This window comes from Eriocheir sinensis, chromosome 23 (assembly GCF_024679095.1).
Source record: "Eriocheir sinensis breed Jianghai 21 chromosome 23, ASM2467909v1, whole genome shotgun sequence".
In the NCBI taxonomy this organism is placed as follows: Eukaryota; Metazoa; Arthropoda; class Malacostraca; order Decapoda; family Varunidae; genus Eriocheir; species Eriocheir sinensis.
Genome location: NC_066531.1, coordinates 2555003 through 2566181, shown reverse-complemented (window position 1 = coordinate 2566181; position 11179 = coordinate 2555003). Strand labels below are relative to the sequence as shown.

Genomic DNA, 11179 nt, shown 5'->3' with positions numbered 1-11179 from the left:
AATACAGAATAAAAGAAGGTTATTCCAAAGTTTACCGGCAAAAGGGATGAAGGATTGAAGATACGGGTTAACTCTTGCATAAGGGATTTGGACAGCATAGGGGTGAGGTACAGTAGAAAGTCTTATGTTGTGAGGCCAAAGGAGAGTTGGAGGCATGCAGTACATTAGGGGTAGTATGCTCAAACATTTAGCCCCCCATGCACACACATCTGACAAGGCCTTCGTGGGAGTTGTGGGCACGTCCATGGGTAGTTTTATGACCCTGGCGGTACTTTGGCGAGACCTCTGCATCATGAACACTAAATAACAACTCGTGAGAGCCTGATGAATCTGCCTTTCGGTTTTATGAAATTTTTAACCCATTGGATGCGAATTTCCTACAAGAAGACATCACCAAGCTACAGGAGTGGAACAAAGAGTGGCTGCTACAATTTAGTGAAGAAAAATGTGAGGGGAAATCCAGCATACCAATACCACATGGGAAACACTCCACTATCCACCACAGAGGCAGAGAAAGACCTGGGAGTGTATGTTACCAGGCTACCAGTGAAGGGATATCCAGCACACCAATACCACATGGGAAACACTCCACTATCCACCACAGAGGCAGAGAAAGACCTGGGAGTGTATGTTACCAGGCTACCAGTGAAGGGATATCCAGCGCACCAATACCACATGGGAAACACTCCACTATCCACCACAGAGGCAGAGAAAGACCTGGGAGTGTATGTTACCAGGCTACCAGTGAAGGGATATCCAGCACACCAATACCACATGGGAAACACTCCACTATCCACCACAGAGGCAGAGAAAGACCTGGGAGCATATGTTACCAGGCTACCAGTGAAGGTATCCAGCACACCAATCCCCCTTGGTAACACTCCACTATCCACCACAGAGGCAGAGAAAGACCTGGGAGTGTATGTTACCAGGCTACCAGTGAAGGGATATCCAGCACACCAATACCACATGGGAAACACTCCACTATCCACCACAGAGGCAGAGAAAGACCTGGGAGTGTATGTTACCAGGCTACCAGTGAAGGGATATCCAGCACACCAATACCACATGGGAAACACTCCACTATCCACCACAGAGGCAGAGAAAGACCTGGGAGCATATGTTACCAGGCTACCAGTGAAGGGATATCCAGCACACCAATACCACATGGGAAACACTCCACTATCCACCACAGAGGCAGAGAAAGACCTGGGAGTGTATGTTACCAGGCTACCAGTGAAGGGATATCCAGCACACCAATACCACATGGGAAACACTCCACTATCCACCACAGAGGCAGAGAAAGACCTGGGAGTGTATGTTACCAGGCTACCAGTGAAGGGATATCCAGCACACCAATACCACATGGGAAACACTCCACTATCCACCACAGAGGCAGAGAAAGACCTGGGAGTGTATGTTACCAGGCTACCAGTGAAGGCGAAATCCGTGCCAATCGCAGCGGCCGGCTAAGTCTGGGTATACAAACACTGTCGCTCGCTGGATACACCTAATGGAGAGTTTGTATATATTTTGTTCCTATAATTCGATGTCATAATTAGTGATGTCAATGTATGGTTTCATGACACAGAAGGTTTTCTTTTTATATATTCCTGTGTTAAAATGACCGCACACAATAATTAAAATGTTAGGTCTAGTCTCTCTCTCTCTCTCTCTCTCTCTCTCTCTCTCTCTCTCTCTCTCTCTCTCTCTCTCTCTCTCTCTCTCTCTCTGGGCTTCGTGGTGCAGTGGTTAGCACACTCGACTCACAACCGAGAGAGCCCGGGTTCGATTTCCGGGCGGAGTGGAAAAATTTGGGCGGCTTTTCCGATACCCTACGCCCCTGTCCACCCAGCAGTGAATGGGTACCAGGTATTAATCGGGGGTTGTGTCCCGTCTCCTGGGGTCTGTTCCCTTCTCCTATAATACCTTCCCCTTCTGTCTCTCTCCGGCATATGACCACAGATGTTGCGCCGACTAAACGAAACTTTCCAACTTCTCTCTCTCTCTCTCTCCTAACCACTATTTTAAGGACACCTGCCGTTTCTAATATTAGCCTCACTCATTTATAAATTGAAGAGTCACAAATTTAAAACACTTGCCAGATTCAACTCCTGAGATGATTCTTCGAAGACGTGCCTTTCCTCGGTAACAAAATCTCACCTTAATGAAGGTCTAAAAAAAGAAAATGGATGTATTGATTACGCCTATATTTGAAACACTAGAGAGAGAGAGAGAGAGAGAGAGAGAGAGTGAGAGAGAGAGACCTGTCATATGCTTCAGTTCACCAATAGTCTCGCTAAAAAAAACGTAATGTTGTCTATAAATTGAACTTTACGTAGATATTCGTTCCCTAATATCACGATTCCTATTACACCCCACTGAAACTTTTTGAAACACTCCTTCAGAGACACAATGAAGTTCTGGTATCTAACTCCTTTCTGGTTTAGACATAAAGTTCAATGGTCCCTGATCCATTTTTTTGTATGTCTTCAAGAATTCTATGTATATGTATCTATGTATATACGTGTATACATAAATTCGTCTATGCCTGTACATCCTTCTCTTAATGCGTGTGTGTGTGTGTGTGTGTGTGTGTGTGTGTGTGTGTGTGTGTGTGTGTGTGTGTGTGTGTGTGTGTGTGTGTGTGTGTCTGTCTGTCTGTCTGTCTGTCTGTCTGTCTGTCTGTCTGTCTGTCTGTCTGTCTGTCTGTCTGTCTGTCTGTCTGTCTGTCTGTCTGTCTCTCTCTCTCTCTCTCTCTCTCTCTCTCTCTCTCTCTCTCTCTCTCTCTCTCTCTCTCTCTCTCTCTCTCTCTCTCTCTCTCTCTCTCTCTCTCTCTCTCTCTCTCTCTCTCTCTCTCTCTCTCTCTCTCTCTCTCTCTCTCTCTCTCATGAATGCACTAGAAGCAAGATGACATCGGAGAATAAGCTCCAGATAAACTGTCTTCAAGTACCGCGCTCTTTCAGGAGAGGAAAAAAAAACAACCAGAGAGGATGACGTCATGAAATCCGTGCCTTATCTCACCCAATGTTGGTCAGTCAAGAACACAAGAGTCATGCTTCTGTACGCCTAGTAAACTCGAAGTCCTGTCCATTCTCCAGCGACCGAAGAGGATCGCTTGGGTGTTAAGAGTCCGGGGAATTCGTCAGACCGTATTTTTAGGACTTTTGGAAACTCACTTCGAATGACAGTGAGTAAATTAACGAAGACTAGAAAAGAGTGCGTTATATTTTGCTGAGTTTGATGTTAGTGAGGAAAAGCTCAGGAAGGGAGAGGAGATGAAGAGAAGGCGAACTAGAGGGCAGGGGGCTTCGTGGTGCAGTGGTTAGCACACTCAGCTCACAACCACGAGAGCCCGGGTTCGATTCCCCGGTGGAGTGGAAGAATTTGTGCGGCTTTTCCGATATCCTACGCCCCTGTCCACCCAGCAGTGCACCAGGTATTAATCGGGGGTTGTGTCCCGTCTCCTGGGGTCTGTTCCTTCCCCTTCTGTCTCTCTCCGGCATATGACCACAGATGTTGCGCCGACTATACGAAACTTTCCAACTTTCCAAACCAGAGAGCAGAGGAAGAAAAACAATCAGAAAAACGGGTAGTATTTCAAACACCTTAGTACGAGGCCAGTTTGGTACAGTCCCTCAACTCGTGGCCACGCGGACCATAAAGGACTTGGAAACCTCACGTCTGAAGTGGGCCCAAAGAGGGTGTACAGAGCTAAGTGGAAGAGGTATTATATTGATCCGCCCACAGTACAAAGAAACAACTCGGTCCCCGCTGCACCCTCAACCTTGCTTGCTCAGCGCGGCGGCAAAGGCAAGGAGGAACTCGTAAGCAGGAGAGAGGGAGAGGGAGATTTTTCTATCCATGGCACACGAAGCCTCTCTTGCAGGGCGTGGTGGACCAAGGCCTTCTGATAGGGCTTGGGTGGACGCTCCCATTTCGTTAGTGATGTAAAGAATTGGGAGCGCCTAAGTCTATATATACCAAGTCAAGTCACTCTGCTTCAAAACTGCGACCGGTACGCGCACGAGGCGGTTTTGGGGCGGAGCAATGGGATGACGTCACTTGGAGCCAAAAAAAAAATACCCGCCAGTTCAGGGGTGACTAAAGTTGGGGCCGTGTGTGCACTCTGGATGTGCATTCTCGCCTCCTTTCACAGCGCGTTCAGGCAAGCCACTGACGAAAAAAAATATCTTTTTATTGTGCTATTGCGTGACTGTAATTTCAATGCCTACAAACGGCGGTGTGGGGTGTGAGGGAGGGCATGTTGAAGTGATTGATTTAAATTAGTCCGCCTTTCCTCGTTTTCTCTAAATCCCTGTTTCTACATTCTCTAGTTTGGCTCCAAGCAACGTCACGCATAAACCACGCCTCGGCCGTGTCTCCTCCCACAAACCTGCGCGTGGCTTGACTTGGTGTATATAGCCTTAGGGTCTGACCACGCGATAGACTAGCGATCACCAGCCACGCCAGTGCCCTCCCCGAGCTCAGAAGGGATGGATCTCTGACCACAGCTGAAACTTAATACCCACACCCAACCGGAAGGGGGAAAACAACCACCGACTGATACCCGATGCCTTAAATCTCATTGCTGGGTGGACTGAAGCATGGATTATTAAAAGGACACTCCCCATCTGAATCCACTTACCCCGGGAATCTAACCTGGAACCTCTGTGTGTGTGTGTGTGTGTGTGTGTGTGTGTGTGTGTGTGTGTATTTACCTAGTTGTAGTTTTACAGGGTTTACGCTCGTGTGGTCTCGTCTCCCTATCTACATATATCCAACTTTTCCTTAAAGCTTTGCACACTCCTCGCCGATATAACATCCTTACTTAGTCTGTTCCAAACTTCTATATTTCTTTGCGGGAAGCTGTGTGTGTGTGTGTGTGTGTGTGTGTGTGTGTGTGTGTGTGTGTGTGATGAGGCATTGCGGTTTTAAGTAATCACATATCCTCTTGTTAATATTTCCGTACGTTTCCCTTGACCTTAGACTTATGTAGCTTTGTGTTTTATCTCCTTCAGACAAATTTTATGACAACACTGTTTTATAATTTCCACGAAGATGTCAACAATATCACAGACTGAGTGACAAGGAAGACTTTACTTACTCCTCTCGTCAACTGATGTGTCCGGAGGGGAATTAAGGTTCAGGGACAGTTTACCTTGCCTAGATTGCCCTGGGAAAGGCATCCTACACATCCCAGGAAGAACAAGAAAAAAGTTGCAAAGGAAAAGTGACCTTGTATTTAATGTACCGACGGTCGCTTTTCCCTTGCAACTCGTACCTTGTTCTTCCTGCGATGTGTAGCCCGCCTTTCCCAGTGCATACTAGAAAAAAAATGACTCCTCTGCACTCCTCTGTTTTTATACTGCTAGAAAAAACATATTGTAGCATATCCTTCTTCTGGGCTATTTTCATCCGAGGGAATTATATCTTTGCGAAATATCTGGCAGCATCAACGAACCAAATATTTGTTTTTATTTTTATTGCCTAATACTTTGTTTGAATAAAAGACTAACCATGTCGGTATTGGTATCCAGGCAACACTGTAGTCATATACTGCGGGGAGAGTGTGTACGGCGTTTGCTGCTTGACATAACATTAGTAAGTTTCTTTTTCTCGGATGCAAAACCACTTGAATCTAGCATACCTAAGTCTATATATGCCAAGTCAAGTCACTCTGCTTCAAAACTGCGACCGGTACGCGCTGGAGGCGGTTTTGGGGCGGAACAGCGGGATGACGTCACTTGGAGCCAAAAAATACCCGGCAGTTCAGGGGTGACTAAAGTTGGGGCCGTGTGTGCACTCTGGATGTGCATTCTCGCCTTCTTTCACAGCGCGTTCAGGCAAGCCACTGACGAAAAAATATGTCTTTTTATTGTGCTATTGCGTGACTGTAATTCCAATGCCTATAAACGGCGGTGTGGGGTGTGAGGGAGGGCATGTTGAAGTGATTGATTTAAATTAGTCCGCCTTTCCTCGTTTTCTCTAAATCCCTGTTTCTACATTCTCTAGTTTGGCTCCAAGCAACGTCACGCATAAACCACGCCTCGGCCGTGTCTCCTCCCACAAACCTGCGCGTGACTTGACTTGGTATATATAGACTTAGGTAACGGGTTTTCATTACGACTATTTTCCAGAGCCACAGAGAAGATTAACCTGTTTTTCGTGGGTGTTTTTTTCCCTTTCAAGATGCGGAAACAGTGTAAATCGATCAGTAGCTTCATAAAGGGGCAAATTTTCCGTGGATCTTCAGTCAAACCACGATTTCCGCTGGCGTGGTTCTCATATTTCCGTGGTGTTCAGACGTGTCCACGATCTTCCAAAGCTACGGTGGATTTCACTGAAGGACGACGGTATTACTCACCATCATCATCATCAGCAATACCAGGAAACAAATGAGAACCACGCTAGCAGGTATCGTGGTTTGACTGAAGATCCGCGGAAACTTTGCCCAGTGTGATAGCCCCTTAAGACTGTCCCTGGCAATCCCAACAGCTTACGAGAGGATTTTCAAATAGACGCACAGTAGCGCTGATACGTTTGAGAATATATGAGCCCTGAGCGGTGGGGTGACGGCAGCTGCCATTAATCGATCTCACTCAATCCACTCCGTCAGTAAGGAGCGACAATCTCTTAGTCATCCATTAACGCCAGGATGGGAACGGGTTATCAGGCTATTTATAGGAAGACGAGAGAGGGAATGAGCGAGGCTTTCTGACTACTGGGTGTACAGTGTTTTCCAGCTAACGGGGGTGCACCCATATACCAGTACCTGTGTGTATGTGTGTGTGTGTGTGTGTGTGTGTTTACCTAGTTGTAGTTTTGGGCTTTACCCTCGTGTGGTCCCGTCTCCTTATCTACATTTATCCAACTTTTCCTTAAGGCTTTGCACACTCCTCTCCGGTACCACATCCTCACTTAGTCTGTTCCAAACCTCTATATTTCTTTGCGGGAAGCTATATTTCTTTATGTCTCTCAAGCATCTTCCCTTCCTCAATGTTTTACTATGTCCTCTTGTGTTTCTGGTGGTAGTTTCTTCTTTTAGTAGTCCTCGTCGTCTACTTCTTCCATTTTGCTCAATAATTTGTAGATTTGTATTGTGTGTGTGTGTGTGTGTGTGTGTGTGTGTGTGTGTGTGTGTGTGTGTGTGTGTGTTTGATTCGCCATTGTCTGATCACGCGATAGACTTTCAATCACCAACCAATGTCTTCCCCTCACGGAGATAGGTTAGGTTAGGTTAGGTTAGGTTAGGTTAGGTTAGGTTAGGTTAGGTTAGGTTAGGGAACGGCTGAAACTTCACTTCCCGGGAATCGAACCGGGTACCTCTTGGTTGTGAGCCGAGCACCGTCAATATAGATGTGGAATGAGAGAAGATATAATTATAGGTGTAAGGGTTTGTGAGTACGAGTGAATGAGTGGATGTATAAATGAGAGATGATGTTTGAATATAAGCAAGAGATAGGTTGTTTTAGTGGGTTTGTGGATATGAGTGATTGCCTATTGTAAGTGTATGAAAGTGTGAGTGGGTTGAATATATGAACGAGAAGGAGAAAACGAGTCTGTGAGTATGAGTGCATGTAAGAAATCTTTACTCAGCGCTAAATTTACACCTGAATACTCAACCCCAATATCACCTGACACCTATATCCTTTCTCAGGTAAGCGTGTACGAAGGAGCGGCCGCTACGGGGACGGGAACGCTTCAACAGACCGTAAGCAGGAGACGTGTGTTTGGGTATTACTGTTAGGTGTAAAAGAGCCGCCAAAGTTGGAAAGTTTCGTTTAGTCGGCGCAACAACTGTGGTCATATGCCGGAGAGAGACAGAAGGGGAAGGAATTATAGAAGGGAACAGTTGGAAAGTTTCGTTTAGTCGGCGCAACATCTGTGGTCATATGCCGGAGAGAGACAGGAGGGGAAGGAATTATAGGAGAAGGGAACAGACCCCAGGAGACGGGACACAACCCCCGATTAATACCTGGTACCCATTCACTGCTGGGTGGACAGGGGCGTTGGGTATCGGAAAAGCCGCCCAAATTTTTCCCCTCCGCCCGGGAATCGAACCCGGGCTCTCTTGGTTGTGAGCCGAGTGTGCTAACCACTGCACCACGAAGCCCCTGGTAGCCCATTTGATGAAGACCGACGGAGCTTCTATGGCGCAGAGATAAGAAGGAAAAAGAGATTGTCTATAGTGGATGCGAGTTTTTTCGTCTGAACCGCGGGCATTTTTTACGAGGCGCGGGAAACGGGGCAAAGGTGTGTGTATATTATCCTACGTGGAGTGACATGGGGTGCTTTTCTCATCCAATTCTCCCCTCCTTATACCGATCAAGGTTCCTCACGCCCCTTAAACAGTGCGGCGATTAATGTACGCATCAAGCATTAGGAAGGAATTCGGTTTTCGTTCTGCGCCGTTTCCTTTGTACCTCGCATCGTTCACGCAAGGTATAAAGAAACCGCAGGTGATGTCTGTCGAGGGAATCGCTATAGAACTTAACAAGCCGTGGCATTGTAGACAAGGGGGCGTTTGAGAGGACGTGCCGAGCCGCCAATGCCAGATTAGCGTACTCAGAGATATATATATTAACCGGTATCTGACGCTTAAATATTACCAAGAAACATCAGGGATTCACTATTTTAACGATAATTATAAGTGAATTTCCTTATTGGGGGCCACGAGACAGTTTGGGGTCGGATGTCGGTAAATTTAAGAGGCTGAGTTAGACAGTCTGGTAGCGCTGAGACCATTGGAGGGCGCCACAGGGAGCTCACGGGATAACTTACAATGTCAAGGCGGTGCTTAAAAGAAGATGACGAGGTGTGTGTGTGTGTGTGTGTGTGTGTGTGTGTGTGTGTGTGTGTGTGTTTCCTATCACAGGGTTTCTGGCCGTGTGTGTCCCGTCTGCTCCCACAGCTTCTCCATGTGAAACTATTTGATAACCTCCATTTTACAATTTTTTGATCATTTATTCAACAAACATTGCCTTGGTGAATTGCCTAGTGTATATATAAGTAGCCTCTATACTATTTCTTTTTTTTTAAGTTTAATGAATCTGTATCTATCTGAACCATGTAAATCGTGAGCCTAACGGTTCTAAAAACAGTCCATTACAAAGTCGCACCTACTTCTATTAAAGAACTACTATTAAAGAACTTCTGTTAACCCGAGTTGCAGTCCGGCCCGGTCAGTCGGCGTATATGGAAAAGGGAATTAACTAGTGGAGACGGTGCTGACCCCCTACCCCTAGGAAGCTGATATAGCAATAAATGAGATATGAAGTTTCTAGTCATCATTTTGAGTCTTAAAGATAGGCCGGTCGTTTATAGTGGAAGCAGGAGATAGCTGAGAGGTCTTCAAGAATAGCGAACAGGTCGTTGTGGCAGTGGCTGAGTGGTTAGCGTGCGTGCTGCGGTGTCCTCGCCACTTTCGTCCAATAAAAGTCCGGGTATGATGATATATGGTGTTAATATCGTATTTTCATACCTACGAAATGTTCCGAGGTCAGGTCAGTCAGATGAGGTGAGGAATGCGTCACAGTAAGCTTATCTTCTGGCTCTGTATCCTCTCATGCCCGTATATCGACCCCTGTCATGCGCTGCCCATGAGGCTGAGAAGCTCCTCAAACGGAGACTCGTACAAAACAAGTTGAAAAAATTATCGTCTGCACATAAATCATTATAGTGTATTTATTTATTTTTTTTTTTTTTATGTCGTTGCCTGTTGCGCCGATAGGCTTCTTCCAGGTGGGGCCTAATGGTCGGCCCAGCCCGTTCTGGCACAGGCGAGTGTTTATAGTGGCGCCATCTTGCACTGGCTCATGCTGCCCCCCGGAACTCGTTCTTGATTCGCTTGGACGGTTTCCTCTAGAGTCCGGGTTGATGGGTGGTCTTCAGGACAGCATGTGGGTAGTTTTCAGCCACTCGGCGGTGACTGAAAAATCCGAGTGGTAGCGTGGGGATTCGAACCCGCGTCGTCCATCACGCGGTGAATGTGAGCCCAGCACGCTACCAGTTCGGCCACCGCCTACCCTGCAAAACATTTACAGAGTATGATGCAAACCACGGTCCATCCCAGATCATACAATATCATGAACATGCATTTTCTCCTTTAAGGACCTCTCTTCTTTTTCTTGGCCAGCAAAGCAAAGAGAAGCTTCTCGTTTGCCGCCATTTAGCGACTGAAAGTTATGAGAGGGAACATTACAAGCAGCGTTGCCAGATTATCGTATTCACCACATTGTATTTATAATTTTTAAGCCTCAAACTCTCTTACCTAAACAAATAACGAAAGAATATTAAAGTTAGCGTTAAAACTGTCATATATTGATGTTTCTTTGTTTGTTTTTGCAATAGATATCAGTCAGAAACTACGAATATGCAATACGGTGTGTACGATAATTTGGCCACGCTGATCACGAGTCGATGGTGGTCACGGGTTTGAATCCCAGCCCGGGAAGTCGGCGTGCGGCTCACCCCGCTGGTCATCCTCCCGTTCGGACTGGTTGATATTTGGGTACGTGGGGAGACCTGGGGAAGGTAAACTGTGGTAGTCCCGGATTTCAAACTGGCTATAATTGGATGTTACCTACCACAGGCTCACAGGGCCAACGGATCGGAGATGAGCACCACAACCACGCGTAGCTATAGACCCAGTTGCTGTTCTGAAGACCACCAATATCGACGGACTCTAGATACTCTCTCTATGAAAAGGATAAAAACCGAGCTCCGGGGTACAGCAAGAAGCAAGCAAGATGGCACCACTATAAACACTTGCCTGCGCCATAACAAGCTGGGGCAAACCATTAGGCCCCACTAATAAAGCCTATCGGTTGTCAATTGCGATTTTGAGGTATTAAGGAGATTTCTTCTGCTCCATTTAGATATATCCCAACAGACGTCCCACACCTTTTCAGGGTCCCGCAGAACACCATACTCCTTAAACCGATTTCAGATTGCCATTGCTTAATCCGGTTAGGTTAGGTTAGGTTTAGGTTAAAGTTTAGGTTAGGTGGGTAGTTAGTTTTAGTTAGGTTAGGTTGGTTAGTAGTTAGGTTTTGGGTAGTTAGGTTAGGTTAGTAGTTTTTAGGTTGTTAGGTTAGGGGGTTAAAGGGTTAGTAGGTTTAGTTTAGTTTAAAAGGTTAGTTGGGGTTAAGTTAGGTTAGGTTTGTTGAGGTGTTTA

At 46.3% G+C, this 11179-nt stretch overlaps 1 long non-coding RNA gene across 1 annotated transcript; it reads left to right on the top strand.

Moving 5' to 3' along the window:
* The first annotated feature begins 435 nt into the window (after positions 1-435).
* Positions 436-1200, top strand: LOC127002404 (uncharacterized). Its single transcript, XR_007756156.1, has 2 exons — positions 436-849; positions 946-1200. It is a non-coding gene; the product is annotated as an uncharacterized LOC127002404 (long non-coding RNA).
* Positions 1201-11179: the final 9979 nt, after the last annotated feature.